Source organism: Gobio gobio, assembly GCF_949357685.1.
Source record: "Gobio gobio genome assembly, chromosome: 17".
NCBI lineage: Eukaryota > Metazoa > Chordata > Actinopteri > Cypriniformes > Gobionidae > Gobio > Gobio gobio.
In genome coordinates, this window is record NC_137110.1 from 32,169,655 (window position 1) to 32,187,517 (window position 17,863).

Sequence of the window (17,863 nt, forward strand, 5' to 3'; positions counted from 1 at the left end):
ATGAAATTCCCAGCAGTTTGCTTGTCATTGTCACAACCCTCCGTAATGATTTCTTCTGAGCCTCCGAAGCATTACCGTACCAGCAGCTCACACAGAATGTCATAATGCTTTCAATAAAAGCCCCATAAAACAACAAAAGCAGTCTGCTATGTACATTAAAAGACAACAATTTCTTTAAGAAATAAAACCTCTGTTGTAACTTTTTACCTACATAATCAGTCCACTCATTCCATTTCAGCTTATGATCCAAAACTATGCCAAGGTATTTATAATAAGTTACTACTTGTATTTGTTCACCATGTATTAATGTAGGATGGGTTATATCCTGTTCTCTCCCTCTAAAATCAATAATCTTCTCCTTAGTTTTGGAGGCATTTAAGAGGAGACTTGATTTCTCACACCAATTTAAAAAGAAATCTAAGACAGGTCCATGCTCTTCCTCCCCATCGTGTAGAAGGCTCACTAAAGCAGTATCATCTGCATACTTAATAATAAATCTGTTTTTAAAAGAACTAGAACAAGAATTTGTATATAAAATAAATAATAAGGGCGATAAGACATCCCTGAGGAGATCCAACCGAAGTAATCATTTTTCCTGAAATTGACCCTCCTAACTTAACCTGCTGGATTCTACAACTGAGAAAGTCAATCACCCATGTAATCAACCTACACTCTAATGAGAAATCTTTTTGTAGGATCTCTGCTAATGTACTGGGGGAAATACAGTTAAAGGCTGATGAGAAATCCACAAATAAGATTTTTGCATGAGTCTTTGGTTTCTCTAAATGTGTATACAGCAGGTGCAGTACAGTTAAAATGGTGTCCTCTACACCCCTAGAGGCTTGATAGGCAAATTGCATCGGATCTATGAGATGCTCCGTTTCAGATACAATATACTTTTTTACTAAACGCTCAAAACATTTCATCACTAAAGAAGTGAGTGCTATTGATTGAAAATCACTAAATTCTAAGGGTCTAGAGACTTTTGCCACTGGAACTATATTAGATGTTTTCCATGGGGACAATACCGGAATTATAGGATACTCTAAAGATATTAGTAAAAACTGGTGCCAACTGAACCGCACAGTGTTTTAAAACATTACCACATATCTTATCTGGGCCTGGACTTTTCCGAGGATTACATTTCTTAAAAATCTGGCTAACCTCTATTTCATTCATATAAAATCCAGCCGGAGATTTAGTCATAAATGATGGTGTCACTGGGACAGAATCTCCATCTCCTCTGTCAAAACAACAGAAATATGAGTTGAGCTGATTGGCCATCTCTAGCTCCTCACATCCTTGTAACATCTGAGGCTGTGCGCTTCTACCCTTGTGGGGAGCATTAGTCATATTTTTAATGCCCTGTCAGGCATATCGGGAATTGCCACATGACAGAGATTCTCAATTTTTTCTTTATATACATGCTTATCTATTTGTATTTGTCTTTTAATCTGTTTCTGAATATCCCTTTGAGCTGCTATATCTTGATTTTTATAGGCTGTTCTCTTTTTATTAATAAGGGTTTTAATTCTTTAGAAAGCCAGGGTTTATCATTAGGGTACACCTTAAATTTCTTAATAGGAATAATAGTGTCCACACAGTAGTGTATATAATCAGTAACTACTTCAACATGTTCATTGATGTTCATTGATATCTACACTTTTAAAAACCTCCCAATTGGTACATTCAAAACACCCCTGCAAAGTCTTTATACTATCATTGTCCCACACTTTAACAGACTTTTCCTGCAGTTTCTCCCTTTCAAGTAACCTCTGATAAACAGGGCAAAAGTAGACAGTACTGTGGTCGGACGCCCCCAGTGGCGGGAGGACGGATGAAGAAAATGCATTTTTAACAGTTCCATAGCACATGTCCAAAGTCTTTTTTCTCCTTGTGGGGCAGTCAACATATTGGTAATATGTGTGCAAACTCTTCTTGCTATTACAGTTATTAAAATCCCCCAGAATAAATTTAGGAGCGTCAGGAGAAATTGATTCAAGTCTCTGAGATAAATTAAAGATAATCTTTTGTGCTTTGATAGAGTTTGCTTTAGGGTGAATATATACTACAGTGATAAAAAAATAAATAAAAGGGGCGAAGGGAGAGGCATACAAGTTCAATGTCAGGTGTGCACAGGCTCTCTCTAACCTTGACTGCACGGCATCAGTTCACACGAACAAGAAGGCACACCCCACCTCCACGAGTCTTCCCGGTGATTTTAGGATCGCGATCAGTCCTAAATTACACAAAGCCATCAGGTTCCACCTCGCTGGGCAAGACGCCACTGTCCAGCCACGTCTCGGTGATTGCCAAGACGCATGAATTCCGGTACTCATGTAGGTAGCGGATATTGGCTGATAGTTCATCCATTTTTGCTCGCAAAGATTGTGCGTTGATGAGGAGGGTGGTAGGCAGGCAGAGTTTGTTGTTACCTTTCAACTGTCTCAATCGACGACGAAGACCTCCTCTACATCCACGTTTCCGCTTAGTTTGAGCTTTAACGCCTTTCATATTAGTTTTAAGATGCTTTGGGATTGTATCCACTACTGTAAAGTGTTCAAATGAGACAGAGTTGCGAAACAGTAGTAAGAATTCTCTGTCGTATCGGATTTCATTGACGGCAACGCCGCCAGCAGCGTGTCAAGTCAAGTCAAGTCAACTTTATTTATATAGCGCTTTTAACAATGTAGATTGTTTCAAAGCAGCTTTACAGTGTAAAACAGGAAAATAATGCAGCATAATTTTATTCAGCTGTATAGCCATTCTGGAAAAAACGCTGATGTCATCAGTTCATTTCAATTATCATACAGTGACAGTGTGGGCTTTAGATCAATAATTCGATCAGTAATTTAGTTTAAATGGTTAATTTAGTTTATTAATTAGATTTATTTCGATGTTTAGTTGAAAAATTTTGTGTCCCCAACTGAGCACGCCAAGCCAGAGGCAAGGAAACCAAAACCCCATTAGGTGACCTAATGGAGAAAAATAAACCTTGGGAGAAACCAGGCTCAGTCGGGTGCCAGTTCTCCTCTGACCAATTAACAAACAGCGTATTATTATTATTATTCTGGCAGCTTTACAGCTCAGAGGTCATAATAGATCAGAATATTCGAGGGACCGGGGGCAACATGCTGGAGTCGGGTTTATTGAGGATGATGTTGACAAATAATTATTAAAGTGCAATATTCGAGTGATCGGAGGCAACACGCTGGAGACGGGTTTATTGAGGATGACATATCGATTTAAGTATTATTTAATTGTAATATTCGAACAATCTGAGTCAACACGCCGGAGACGGGTTTATTGAAATTGTTGCAGGGGGAGTCTAATCACGGTCTCTGCAGACACTTCAGGGTCCTGTGTTGGTCTTCTCTGGGCGCAGGTCCACCATCTGAACTGGATACGGCCCGGATCCGGCTGACTGCAGTAAACCTCGGGATAAAACAGAGAGACTATCATTAGCGTAGATGCCATTCTTCTGATGATGTAACGAGTACATCAGGTGTTATGGGAAGTGTTCCCGGTTCCGGCTGACCTAGTTAATGCAGCCTAACAATCTTTTCATTGAAAAAGTGTTTTATGTGTATGCCACAGTAAAGAGATGTGTTTTTAGTCTAGATTTAAACTGACAGAGTGTGTCTGCTTCCCAAACAATGTTAGGAAGACTGTTCCAGAGTTTCTGAGCTAAATAGGAAAAGGATCGAGCGCCTGCAGTTGATTTGGATATTCTCGGTATGATCAACTGGCCAGAGTTTAGAGAGCGCAGTAGACGTGATGGAGTAAAATATGTTAAGAGCTCGCTCAAGTATTGGGGAGCTAAACCATTTAGTGCTTTGTAAGTAATAAGTAAGATTTTAAAATGTATGCAATGTTTAATAGGCAGCCAGTGCAGTGTTGACAGAACTGGGCTAATATGGTCATACTTCCTGGTTCTAGTAAGAACTCGAGCTGCTGCGTTTTGGACCAGCTGGAGTTTATTTATTAAGCGAGCAGGGCAACCACCCAGTAGAGCATTACAATAATCTAGCCTTGAGGTCATGAACGCATGAACTAACTGTTCAGCATTTTGCATTGAGAGCATGTGCCGTAATTTAGATATATTTTTAAGATGGTAGAAAGCAGTTTTACAGATGCTAGAAACGTGGCTTTCAAACGAAAGATTGGTATCAAAGAGCACACACTCAGGTTCCTCACTGACGACGAGGACTTGACAGAACAGCCATCAAGTGTTAGACAGTATTCTAGGTTACTACTTGTGGAGCTTTTTTGTCCAATAATTAAAAATTCAGTTTTTTCTGAATTGAGTTGCAGGAAATGACCGGTCGTCCAATGTTTTATATCAGCTATGCGTTCCGTTAATCTTGTGAATTGGTAAGTTTCTTCAGGGCGTGAAGAAATATAGAGCTGGGTATCGTCAGCATAACAATGAAAACTAACGCCATGCTTCCTAATGATATCTCCCAGTGGTAGCATGTACAGGGTGAAGAGTAGCGGTCCTAGCACTGAGCCTTGTGGTACTCGATACTGAACTTGCGATCGGTATGACATATCTTCATTTACTACTACAAACTGATAACGGTCGCATAGGTATGATTTAAACCATGATAAAGCAATTACACTAATACCTACATTATTTTCGAGTCTATTCAAAAGAATGTTGTGGTCGATAGTATCAAATGCAGCGCTAAGATCGAGTAACACTAATAGAGAGATACAGCCACGATCGGATGATAAGAGTAAATCATTTGTAACTCTGATGAGAGCAGTCTCAGTGCTATGATACGGTCTAAATCCTGACTGGAAATCCTCACAGATACCATTTCTTTCTAAAAAAGGAACATAATTGTGAAGACACTGCCTTTTCAAGTATTTTTGACAGAAAGGGTAGATTTGAGATTGGTCTATAATTGACTAATTCTGTAGGATCAAGTTGCGGTTTTTTAATAAGTGGTTTAATAATAGCCAACTTAAAAGTTTTCGGTATATATCCTAATGACAAAGATGAATTAATGATATTAAGAAGAGGATCTTTGACCTCTGGTAGCATCTCTTTTAATAGCCTAGTCGGTATAGGGTCGAGCATACATGTTGTCGATTTTGATGATTTAACGAGTTTAGCCAATTCTTCTTCTCCTATAGCAGTGAATGAGTGTAATTTTTCCTCAGTGACACTACAATGCTCTGTCTGATGTGATACTGTAGTAGACGGCTGCATGGTTAATTTTTTTTTCCTAATATTATCAATCTTACATGTGAAGAAGTTCATAAAGTCATTACTGCTGTGCTGTTTACAATCATCAGAAGTTGAACCTTTATTTTTGGTTAATTTAGCCACTGTATCGAATAAATACCTTGGGTTGTGTTTGTTTTCTTCCAAGAGAGTTGAGAAATAAGCAGATCTAGCAGTTTTTACGGCCTTTCTGTATGTGATCATGTGCTCTTTCCACGAATTACGAAATACCTCTAATTTTGTTTTCTTCCAGCTGCGCTCCATTTTTCTGGCTGCTGTTTTAAGGGCCCAGGTGTGCTCGTTGTACCACGGTGTTGGACTATTTTCTTTAATCTTCTTTAAGCGCAGAGGAGCAACTGTGTCTAAAGTACTGGAAAAGAGAGAGTCAATAGTTTCTGTTGCAACATCGAGTTCTTCTATACTATCTGGGATGCTGAGCAGATGATACTGATGAGGAAGATTATTTAAAAAGCAATCTTTAGTAGCGGCAGTGATTGTCCTGCCATTTTTGAAGCGAGGGGGGTTTGCAACCTTAGCTAAATTAAGTATACATGATACTAAGTAATGATCTGAGATGTCATCGCTCTGCTGCAGAATTTCAACGGTATCAACATTTATTCCATGTGACAATATTAGGTCTAAAGTATGATTATGGCGATGAGTGGCTCCTGACACGTGTTGCCTAACTCCAATAGAGTTTAGTGTGTCTTTAAATGCTAATCCCAACACGTCTTTTCCGTTGTCTACATGGATATTAAAATCACCAACAATTAGTACTTTATCTACGGCCAGTACTAACTCTGATAGAAAATCAGCAAATTCTTTGATAAAGTCTGTTTTATGCCCTGGTGGCCTGTATACAGTAGCTAACACAAATGTTGAACGGGTTTTATCATGTACACTACATAGCGTTACATAAAGCACCAAAACTTCGAAGGAATTATATTTGAAACTAGACTTCTGAGTAATACTGAAGATATTATTATAAATTACAGCAACCCCTCCCCCTTTACCTTTCAGACGCGGCTCATGTTTATAACAATAATCTTGGGGGGTGGACTCATTTAAGGTAATGTAGTCGTCAGGCTTTAGCCAGGTTTCTGTCAAACAGAGCACATCTAGATTATTATCTGTAATAATATAATTAACAATAAGCGCTTTTGGGGAAAGGGATCTAATATTCAGCAACCCAAGCTTTATCAATTGTTCATCTGTATTATATCTTTTGTTTATTTGTTGGACATCAATTAAATTTTTACTGTTGAATGGTTTTGATGTTTTTCTGTATTTACTAATTCGGGGAACCGACACAGTCTCTATATGATAATATATAGGTGAAAGAGTCTCTATGTGCTGGGATTTATCTGACTCCGGTAACGTGAGACAGCTAGCAGACGGTCGGTTTAGCCAGTTTGTCTGCTTCCTGACCTGGGCCCTAGTGAGTCAAGGTTTAGCTCTAAGACTATGTGCCAAATTACTAGAGAGAAGAGCGGCACCACCCCAAGAGGGATGGATGCCATCCTTCTTCAACAGGTCAGGTCTGCCCCAAAAACTTTTCCAATTGTCTATGAACCCTATGTTATTTTGCAGACACCACTTAGACAACCAGCCATTGAGTGATGATAGTCTGCTAACTATCTCATCACTCCTTTTTACAGGGAGCGGTCCAGAACAAAAAACAGCCTCTGACATCGTACTAGCGAGTTCACACACCTCTTTAATGTTAATTTTGGTGATCTCCGACTGGCGAAGTCGAACATCATTAGTGCCGACGTGAATAATAATCTTAGAGAATTTACGATTAGCTTTAGCCAGCACTTTTAAATTTGCTTTGATGTCAGGTGCTCTGGCTCCTGGTAAACAAGTGACTATGGTGGCTGGTGTCTCTTTCTTCACGTTCCATGTAATAGAATCGCCAATGACTAGGGCACTTTCAACAGGATACTCAGTGGGCGCTTCACTGAGAGGGGAGAACCTGTTTGATGTTCTAACTGGAACGGAAAAGCGTTTCTTTGGTCTGTACTATGCTGCCTCACTGTTACCCAGTTTCCCTGCTGCGAGGGCCCTGCAGCCGGAACCGAAGAATGTACAGAGTTCACTAAGCTATTCGCATCCAAATCAGTGTCTAAAGCTGTTACATCCTCACTACTCTCAGAAAAAGTATGGATGCGTGTTTCTAATTCTGAAATCTTCTCCGTCAGCCTAACTATCTCCTTACATTTATCACATGTGAAGCCCTGTTCGCCAGCGGAGAAGCCTATACTGAACATGTGGCATGCGCTGCAAGTGATAATGACAGGAGAAGACATGACGACATACCGTGTTTGTTGATTAATCCAACTTACCACTTACCACAATCGTTTGCTGGACACAATTTACTAATCCAAGTTATGAACTCAGGAAAAGGGAGACCCGGGTGCAGAGATAACAAGCTAACAGGCTAGCAAAATGCTAACGTGTGATGGTGATTTAGATTAAAAGCTAGCGATGTTAAATTTAACGTGATAGGCAATTTTTAAACAATGTATGGTGATGAGTAAGTTATATTTAGCAGTAGAAGAAAGAGGAAATAACAAAATAAAGATTCAAACGTAAGCAAGGCTCTACAGAGCTACAGACTTGAGCTACAGAGCAACAGACACAGCAGGAGGCAGACAGGAGCAATCGATCAGGCAGGAGCAATCTCAGGCAGGAGCAATCTCAGCGTGGCCGAAGTTCAGTCCGTAAGACAAATAGATGTTTAAGAACACCACCAACAGTCCAAGCGTGCCCCATACTGCAAAATCCATGATTAATATTCCCAAGACTCAATTAAAATGTAACTGTATACCAACATTAAATGCTGTGAGAGACGCCGCGGGGCAGCCACAGAGCAGCGCCACCGGAAGTAGATGGTGCTTATAGATTGTCATAAGAACAACAGCATGTACTGACCAACAATTTGCCAGTAGCTGTTTCAGTAATAAGCTGTCTAGATTCCTCTTTATCCTGATAGACTGTTGGTAAAGGAAATTTTGTCTTATTAAAATACACTCACCTAAAGGATTATTAGGAACACCTGTTCAATTTCTCATTAATGCAATTATCTAATCAACCAATCACATGGCAGTTGCTTCAATGCATTTAGGGGTGTGGTCCTGTTAAAGACAATCTCCTGAACTCCAAACTGAATGTCAGAATGGGAAAGAAAGGTGATTTAAGCAATTTTGAGCATGGCATGGTTGTTGGTGCCAGACAATCTGCTCAGTTACTGGGATTTTCACACACAACCATTTTAGGGTTTACAAAGAATGGTGTGAAAAGGGAAAAACATCCAGTATGCGGCAGTCCTGTGGGCGAAAATGCCTTGTTGATGCTAGAGGTCAGAGGAGAATGGGCCGACTGATTCAAGCTGATAGAAGAGCAACTTTGACTGAAATAACCACTCGTTACAACCGAGGTATGCAGCAAAGCATATGTGAAGCCACAACACGCACAACCTTGAGGCGGATGGGCTACAACAGCAGAAGACCCCACCGGGTACCACTCATCTCCACTACAAATAGGAAAAAGAGGCTACAATTTGCACAAGCTCACCAAAATTGGACAGTTGAAGACTGGAAAAATGTTGCCTGGTCTGATGAGTCTCGATTTATGTTGAGACATTCAGATGGTAGAGTCAGAATTTGGCGTAAACAGAATGAGAACATGGATCCATCATGCCTTGTTACCACTGTGCAGGCTGGTGGTGGTGGTGTAATGGTGCGGGGGATGTTTTCTTGGCACACTTTAGGCCCCTTAGTGCCAATTGGGCATCATTTAAATGCCACGGCCTACCTGAGCATTGTTTCTGACCATGTCCATCCCTTTATGACCACCATGTACCCATCCTCTGATGGCTACTTCCAGCAGGATAATGCACCATGTCACAAAGCTCGAATAATTTCAAATTGGTTTCTTGAACATGACAATGAGTTCACTGTACTAAAATGGCCCCCACAGTTACCAGATCTCAACCCAATAGAGCATCTTTGGGATGTGGTGGAACGGGAGCTTCGTGCCCTGGATGTGCATCCCACAAATCTACATCAACTGCAAGATGCTATCCTATCAATATGGGCCAACATTTTTAAAGAATGCTTTCAGCACCTTGTTGAATTAAAGGTCCCAAGGCATGACATTTTCATTATATGAGGTTTTTCAACATTAATGTGAGTTCCCTTAGCCTGAATATTGTCCCCAAGTGGCTAGAAATTTTGATCGGTGTAAACCGAGTTCTGGCTGTCTTTCTCTGCCTTTGAGAAAATAACAGCCCAGACGAGCTGATCTGGAATTTTCCTGTTATGACGTCATAACAGGAACGGTTACCTTCCTTTCCTCCGCCCAGAGAATTTGGCACGCCCATGCGAGCGCTATATTTGTCCTCGAGAGATCATGGCTTGTGAACGAGTGAATGCTGGCAGTTTCTCAGTGTTTGGATGAACAAATGAAAACAGACGTCTTTTTTCAGTTCCTTCTGATCTGTGATCAGTGATTTCTGATGTGTAGCTAATTATTCAAGTTCACACAGAACTGTATTATTCGTGCACACGCTGCGGCTTTTCTCTCTCCCGACAGAACGGTGTTTTCGTGTTTTCTATCTTGTGAGTCAGTGTTTTTGTACGTCCTCGTAGCGTCTATCTTTTCTAAAATGTGCATACAGTCGTGAGTTTCTGCTCAACATCGGCAGAGCAACATCTTTAGAGATAAACCTCAAGCACGCCGAAGCTCGGGCTGCACTGGCTGGTCGGCCTTCAACATCACCGACCCCCAGTACTGCATCTGGCCCACAGCAGAGGCGCCTTACGCGGCGTGAGATTAAGCAGAAGTGGGGTAAGCGTGAGGGTATCCGGCTAGGCTAGCCAGCTATTCCCACAATAAACTGGATTACATTCGATTACAGCTGTTGTGTCTTTGTTTGCGCTGTGTACTCAATGCGCGTCACTGACGCTTTTCATATGGTAGGAAAATATCTAAAAATAATGCTATAATCAACACTTACTCGTAACTTGTTCACCTTGATAGCTGTAATGGTACATGTTACAAAGGTGGCAGAATAAGGATGAAGACGGACTCGGCGTGACTGGGACTCGTGTTTATTCAGAACTCTCAGATACAAACACAATAAACTCGCGCTGACAGCGCTCTCACAACTCTGTACAATATAACTTTGTTTGTTAGCAATCGCTCCGTCTCTGGTCCTTGATGACCGGTTTGCGAACAAATCATTCTTTTGAACCGGTTCTTTTTAGTGAACCGGTCGAACCAGTTCACCAAATCGGACTGAATTGTTCTAAACTGTTCGCGTCTCGAGTCAGCGCTGATCCATAATTTACTAAAGTTACTAACTTTCTGACATGAGTGACAGACAGCCCCTCCGACTAGAAATAAACGAATAACCTGAAGTATGTGCTAGTAACTAAAACAGTTCACTGAACTGAGACTGAGCTGAGAGAACTGATGAGAAGTGAACTCAGGTCCATCCATTTCTCTGGCAGCCGTTCGTGCCTGCTCGTAGACCTCGTTAAACCACGCCCCCTCCACTACAAGACCTGATACTCATTTCAAATGCAAAGATGTCAGCCAATCACAACAGTGGGCGTTTTTACTGATGTCTCACAGCAGACACGCCCCTTGAAACAGGGCAAACATCAAAATAGAAAAAATGCCTTTTATTTCTAAATTATGACATTTTATGATGTAAAAATCATACTAACAATATAAGTACACCTCAGGAAACATTATAAGATAATAGAAAAATGCCATGCCATGGGACCTTTAATGCCACGTAGAATTAAGGCAGTTCTGAAGGCGAAAGGGGGTCAAACACAGTATTAGTATGGTGTTCCTAATAATCCTTTAGGTGAGTGTATATTGGTGTTATAGGTTTAGGTTCTTAAAGGGATGTTACAAATTTCAGCTCACCTGCTGAAATTTGTATGCTATTTTCCACACTCTTTGTTCTACAAAGATTTGCTTAGTGCCGCTCTAGAAAAATAGGAGGGACAGAACATAAGTGTTAAAAGGTACTGAATATCATTAACACTTTTAACACAATTTAATTTGACATCAAGACTAAAATATGAGATGTTTGATAATGCAATACTTTTCACACAACATAATGTATCCGAATTCTGAAATCAGAAATGGAAATTGATATAATTTATTCACCCTCAACATTGTTCCGAATTGGCTTTTTCATATAACTTGAGTGGATGCACTAATTCACTATGTCAGAACACTAATAATGCACTATAATCCAAGTACATATCATTGCAAGTGCAGTAGCTCTGTGTAAGGCACAGACAAAATTATTTTCACAAAAAAATTTGAATTTCATTTAATTACAATTTTGTTTGTCACATTAAAAAGCTATTGTATAGTTTCAAAAGATTTCTGATGCAATTTGTCAGATGGGCTACTTTTATTTGTTATTTTGGAGCTTGATACACTGCATGAAAAGGGGGATTTTCGTCAGTATGTGACACTGTAGATTGCCGTGAAACTTCAGGTTTACGACTGTGCACGGCAATTTGCAGGCAACACCGAAAACTGCCGTAAATTGTCGGAAATTGACGTGGGCCTTGCTTGGCAGTTGTCCCCCCATGACCCCCCCCCCCCCTTAAAGGTCCCGTTTTTCGTGTTTTTTTGAAGCTTTGATTGTGTTTACAGTGTGCAATATAACATGTGTTCATGTTTCGCGTGTAAAAAAACACAGTATTTTTCACACAATTTACTTATCTGTATACTGCTGTTTTCACTGTCCTCAAAACGGCTTGAAAGATTTCCCTGTTCTATGAAGTCCCTCCTTCAGAAACACGTAACGAGTTCTGATTGTGCCAGCGGTTCCCGTGTTGTGATTCGACAGCAGCTTAGTGCACGCAGAGCGCACGTTACCGGAAAGGTCACGCCTCTTACCATAACGGGGATGCATGCGCTCAATGATCTCTAAGTACAGCGTCCCTGGGAAAGCCAAACAAAGGTGACTTGACTCCGGGATGAAAATAACAGCGTCTCGACGACATGGCGACAAACAAACTATACGAACGCAACCGAACGCAACACTTCCTATTTTCCACGCGGGAGCAACAAGACCACGCCCCCTTTTTCGCGCGTTCTTGTGGGCGGAGGTTAGTCGACATACTGCTCTAATGACGTAATTAAAGCAGGAAATACCAGGATGTAGTCCTAACCAGCCGTTCGCTATAGGCTTTGAAAGGGAACTTCTATTAAATAAAATATCTCGCTTGGCATTGAACTTTGAGCTTTATAATTTTACAGGTAGGCCTATTATAAATGCTCTAACAGCAACATTACACACTAACTAAAGTTTGAAAAATGGGATCACGAAGAACAGGACCTTTAATTCTAGGGGAGGCTTTATCATGTAAATGAACATGCTCTGAGCTACACAGATGCAAATCAGAGTAGCAGCAGGGGGAGTTTTATCTAGTTTCTGAATTTTTTTGACTAAAACAAGTTTAAAGTTTAAGTTAAAATGTTAACTTAAATTTAAGTTAAATGTACTCGTTTTAGTTCACATTACTAAATTTTTAGGGCAACCAGTTTGCTCCAATTTTTTAAGTAGATTCAACTTGTCCGGGCTCACAGTGTAGATTAATTACTCTGTATGTCATTAGCAATAACCAATGTTATGTAAAAAAAATAAATAAATACAGGACAGCAGTTCATGTCTTCAACCTTTAGAGAGGTTATGTGATGCAACAAGACAATGAACCAAAGCACACAAATAAATCAAGTAAAGCATACAGTTTACATACCAACATTAATTTTTCCACCCTGCACTGTGAATGATTTTTTAAATGGCTATTAATCATAAATGTGAAAAGTACAAGTTTGTTTGTTTATAGTTAAGTCAGATTGTGTTTTTCTGTAATTGTCATTTACATTGAGCTCACACCACATTTTATGAATTATCAATGCAGATTTTCAAGAGGTGGTTTCCTGGACAGGGTTTAAATTATGCCAAGAGTAGGCCTTAATCTATTTAATCGTGAGTTAAAAAATTGTTGCCTGGAACAAAGATTAAGCACAGATTACTAACACCTGGACTATGAGTCCTGAACTAAAATAAACTGGATTCATTTACAGTTTTATCTAATTGCTTACACACAATTTCTGAAAATATGGCTCCATTTCTTGTAACTCTACACACAAAACATCAGACATCTCTTGCAAAAGCAACACTTTGTGCAAAACTATTTTAACTATTTCCAAAAATGTTGTTTTTGCATATATCTAACTACACACAATGCACAACTGAGGAATTTACAGTTGAACTGAAATCAACTGAACTGAATCAACACTGAAGTCACTTGAGCTGAATATTGACACTATATTGGCTTGTTAGAGCCGGTTTACAGCAGAATTTGTTTTGAACTTGTTACTGAAGCTGCTATGAAACAATATATTTTGTTGTATGCATATTCTTTCTTTCTCAAACCTTAGTTTTGATTTCTAAGTGATCAATTTATGTATGTGTTTTCACACATGATCATTGGCTGTATGGGTCCTCAGTAAATGAATGTGGCATTTAAATGGCAAAAGTTATTCTTGTATCTATAACTTATGGCTTCCTAAAGACACGTTTATGGGTAAATAAAATATTAATAATATAAATAAAATGAATATCAAAACATATTTTAAATATAATGAAGTCATTTTATTATAGCACTCATCAGATGTTCCTGGAAACAAAACAGAGACAGAACAGTATAAACAAACTATACAACAAACTAAACACCAAATTACAAAAACATTATTATGTGAAAGTGAATAAAGTTGTGTGTGTTTTCAGTTATAAATATGTGCTGTGTAAATTAGCCTATACTTTTAGAAATTATATATAGCCTAACTTTAAAAAACAAACAATAACCCATATAGATAAATTATAATAATTGTATAATATTAAGCATTTACTTAATATACATTGTAACATTAGGCTACTTTACTCTAGCACAGTAGTCAGTTAAGCAATTAATTAATATCTTATATTAATATGTATGTAGCCTAGGCTACATCTAAAGGTAAGTCTGCTTTAAAAAAATATATATTACACTTCGACATGTACAGAATGTGCGTGTTAAGAAACACGTTCAAATGTGTCTTCTTAACATGTTAAAACTGTGCGTCGACTGTGTGTGTATGCCTGTTACACGACCAGAATGTGCGTGTCTACACATACAAAAGAAACACGTAAAAAATTGCTGCGTTGAAGCGGAAAACAGGGCGTGTTGAAACGATCATAAGTCACGCGTTTCGTATAAAGAGATTTGGCCCCGGGCGCGTTCCATATTAGAGCCCTAGTCCAATGAGGTGCGAGGTCGAGGTCATGGCCATGACGCGTAGAAGACGAGCTTTAAACTTTTTTTTAATGTTTTTTGCTGCTTTCCTTTTTCGTGATCAACAATGACAGGACACCGTCTTCAACTCAATCTCTGCATGGACGCGACAAACTTTTTGGACTCATTTTCAGGAGGCTGTCTTCGTCTTCATAACTCTGAGGCAAACTGCAGGCGCTATGAACCACAGCATGGGTAATGTAACTTATAAGGAAATGGATGCGTTAATAGATCCGAGCTTAAAACTGCACATTTTGTTTACACAGACTATCCTCGCCTCATAACGAAGCCGTGAGCTCTTATCTGCTTGGAGCGATTTCCGCGAGTCCAGATTTAACCGCTGATCATGACGAAATTGTGTGTAAGTAACTTCTAATGTGTTTCTCATTCCTTGTTTAATTTTACCGTGACTGTTTTTATTAATACCAGTCTCATGTAATTGTTTTCCAGCTGCCTGTAAGACGTATTATGAATCGACACGCCGGCGCTTCAGATACAAACAACCTGAACTTACATAGCAGGCGGAAACTGCGAAGTTTAGCTCGGAGTCGATCAAGAAGAAAAAGGGTAAGATTTATTATATTAGATCCGTTTTTTGTCAATGTGAGTATTTTTCAGGTTGCTTATTGTCTTTATGGATTGTATTACAGTTGCTGGAAGCGAGAGTGCGCTGGATGAGGTGGACATTTGGAAGTCCGCGACCATTGAACTCATGTCTGATGAGGAAGACGGCTTTGTTGACGGGGTGTCTGGATGGATTGTGCGGCCACCGCCCTCTCGCAGCCTGGAGCACGCCGAACTTTACATTACGAGACATTACTGCTGCACTGTACATAGTTGTGTGTTTAACAATAAAGCTCTTTCTTTGAGTAAACCGCTGTGTTTTATAAATGAAGCCCTTTCTTTGAATGAAAAGCTGTATGCTTATAAATGAAGCTCTTTCTTTGAATAAACGGCACGGTCCGTATAATTTTCCCATATATTCCTTGATGGTATGAAAACTTCATAGCACAATAACATTAATATGAAACAAATTATTACAACATAAATTATATATTTATTATTATTATTGGGGTTTACATTTATAATGAGCCAGGGGGACCAATAATGATTGGTTTGCAGTGATCTGCCAACCAATCACGAGGGATTTTTCTTTTTTAAATGTAGTGGCTTCAGCCAATAGTGAGTGAGTAAATTCAAGTCTGGCTGTTGACTCTCTGGTTTCGCTGCTATTCATATGCAAATTAGAGGCGTCGCACCTCCGCGCGGTCTCTCAGCGGGGGGCTCTCCACCTACGTCATGGTTCGTTTACGACAATTTGTGGCACAGACGAACGCGACGTTCGCTGCCTCTAAATTGTCGAAAACTGCCGAAAATTAGGGAGATTTCCAGGAGTATACAGGCGTTTACGGGGTCGAAAATCCCACTTTTCATGCAGTGATAGTCTCAGTCCCTACTTTCATTATACGGAAAAGAATAACTCAGCACCATAACCGTTTTGTTACCCAGCTATGAGTTTTGCCAGGTTACCATGAATTTGTGCCTGTACCGGTCCATAATCTACCAGCTCTCCATCCACAGTAATGATCCCTTTGGGTGAGTATGGTTCAAGACGCAGAGCCTTCACTTTAACATAAACCCCAAGAGGGCAGTTTGAGCTAAGATGGCCTCCTTTTTCCATAGCTAGGAATAGGCGCAGGAGAGATCTGCGAGAGATACCCGCCTTCATGTAGATAAGGTGGATTATGCCATCATCGAGTCTGGAGGCAGGTGCAGCAAACATGTCTTCTGCAAGATGGGACTGGTACATGGCCAAAACTAGTACAAAATCCTCATTTTGAACCACTGTCCAGTGTCCTGGTACTGGCTGGTCGAGGGGGGTGAGTAGGGAGTCTGTAGGGCCAAATACAGACACAGGTGATGGATTGTTTTGCTTTGACTTGGAAGCATTGTTGGAGTTGCTGGAATTTTGGAGAGTGTGACCAAGTGAGTCATTTATAGAACAGTAGTTATCAGAGTTAGACTGGGGCAAGCTGTGGTTAAATGATGCAGTTGACTCTACAGGACTGGATTGAAACATGGAGTTCTCTATGGGTACGTAAGCTAGCTTTCCCCTATATACCCTTAGTGAAGCCAGACAAACTAGGGTTTCCACCGTAAATCGGGCAGCTCCCACATGACGATACTTCTGACTTTCAATGTCTACATCAACCACAAAGCCAGAGACAGGAAGGAGAACAAACGTTGACTGGAGGCCATGGAGACAGATGTGATGTCCAGTTGTGACACTAGGCCTTTACATAACATGAAGCCACAACTGACCAACAGCTCTTCACTGGACACAGCTTGTAACCTGGAAAACAGTCACAAAGCACATCAGTCACCACAAACCTATGACAAAATCTTCTAATGACTCCCTTCATCATGCCTGTAGGACCACTAACAATCTTTCTGTGATATGTGCTATATTTGTTGATACTTAAGGTTTAGGTTCTTAAAGGGATGTTACAAATTTCAGCTCACCTGCTGAAATTTGTATGCTATTTTCCTCACTCTTTGTTCTACAAAGATTTGCTTAGTGCCGCTCTAGAAAAACAGAGCAGATTGTAGCATCTTTGGAGCAATTTGGGTTTGCTTAGCTGATTAATGACATTGATCCAAGAGGCCTGCAAGCAAGCAATTTGGATGAAGAAATTTCCCAGATGTGCCCTGGAATGTCTCTGCGGCCCAATAGCTCTACATAAGCAATATATGAGCTGTGGAAAGTTATACCCAGAATCGTGGTGTATAGAGGCTGCAAGAGCATTTCCAGAGCCTCCCGGAAGCACTCCCAGAGGGGTTTGAATAGCTGCCTTCTTCCCAATCCTCATGCTCCATTCACCACCAGAGAAAACATTGGGTGTGTCAGTGGCAAAGCAGCTTGGAGTTCACTAGACAACCCCATGGACTCATTTATCAACGGTGCGTACGCACAGATTTGTACGTAAGAAAAGTTTCATCCAAAGTGTGGGATCTACCAACTTGTACTTATATGTAGAAATGTGTGTAAATATAAGCACACCTCTGAGCATGCTTACGCAGATAATCTAGTGGTAGAATAGCGACACTACACATAAAAAGCATTTAAGAGTGTCACAGTATGCATTAAGCAATCCACATATGTCCTGTGTTTCCTTTAATTATAAAACACTTAATTTATAATTTTTGTAGTTTTAAACACAATGCGTAATTGGTGTCAAACCTTATAAAA

General features: G+C 40.0%; 1 long non-coding RNA gene and 1 pseudogene across 2 annotated transcripts; one reads left to right on the forward strand and one right to left on the reverse strand.

Moving 5' to 3' along the window:
- The first annotated feature begins 14,092 nt into the window (after positions 1 to 14,092).
- LOC307140702 lies at positions 14,093 to 15,484 on the forward strand. Its single transcript, XR_013818274.1, has 3 exons — positions 14,093 to 14,974; positions 15,064 to 15,180; positions 15,264 to 15,484. It is a non-coding gene; the product is annotated as an uncharacterized lncRNA (long non-coding RNA).
- Positions 15,485 to 15,987: 503 nt separating this feature from the next.
- LOC307140701 (sphingosine kinase 1-like) lies at positions 15,988 to 17,490 on the reverse strand (annotated as a pseudogene). Its single transcript has 2 exons — positions 17,386 to 17,490; positions 15,988 to 16,966 (listed from the first exon to the last, which is right to left on the reverse strand). The product of its transcript is annotated as a sphingosine kinase 1-like (transcript).
- Between the last annotated feature and the right edge of the window lie 373 nt (positions 17,491 to 17,863).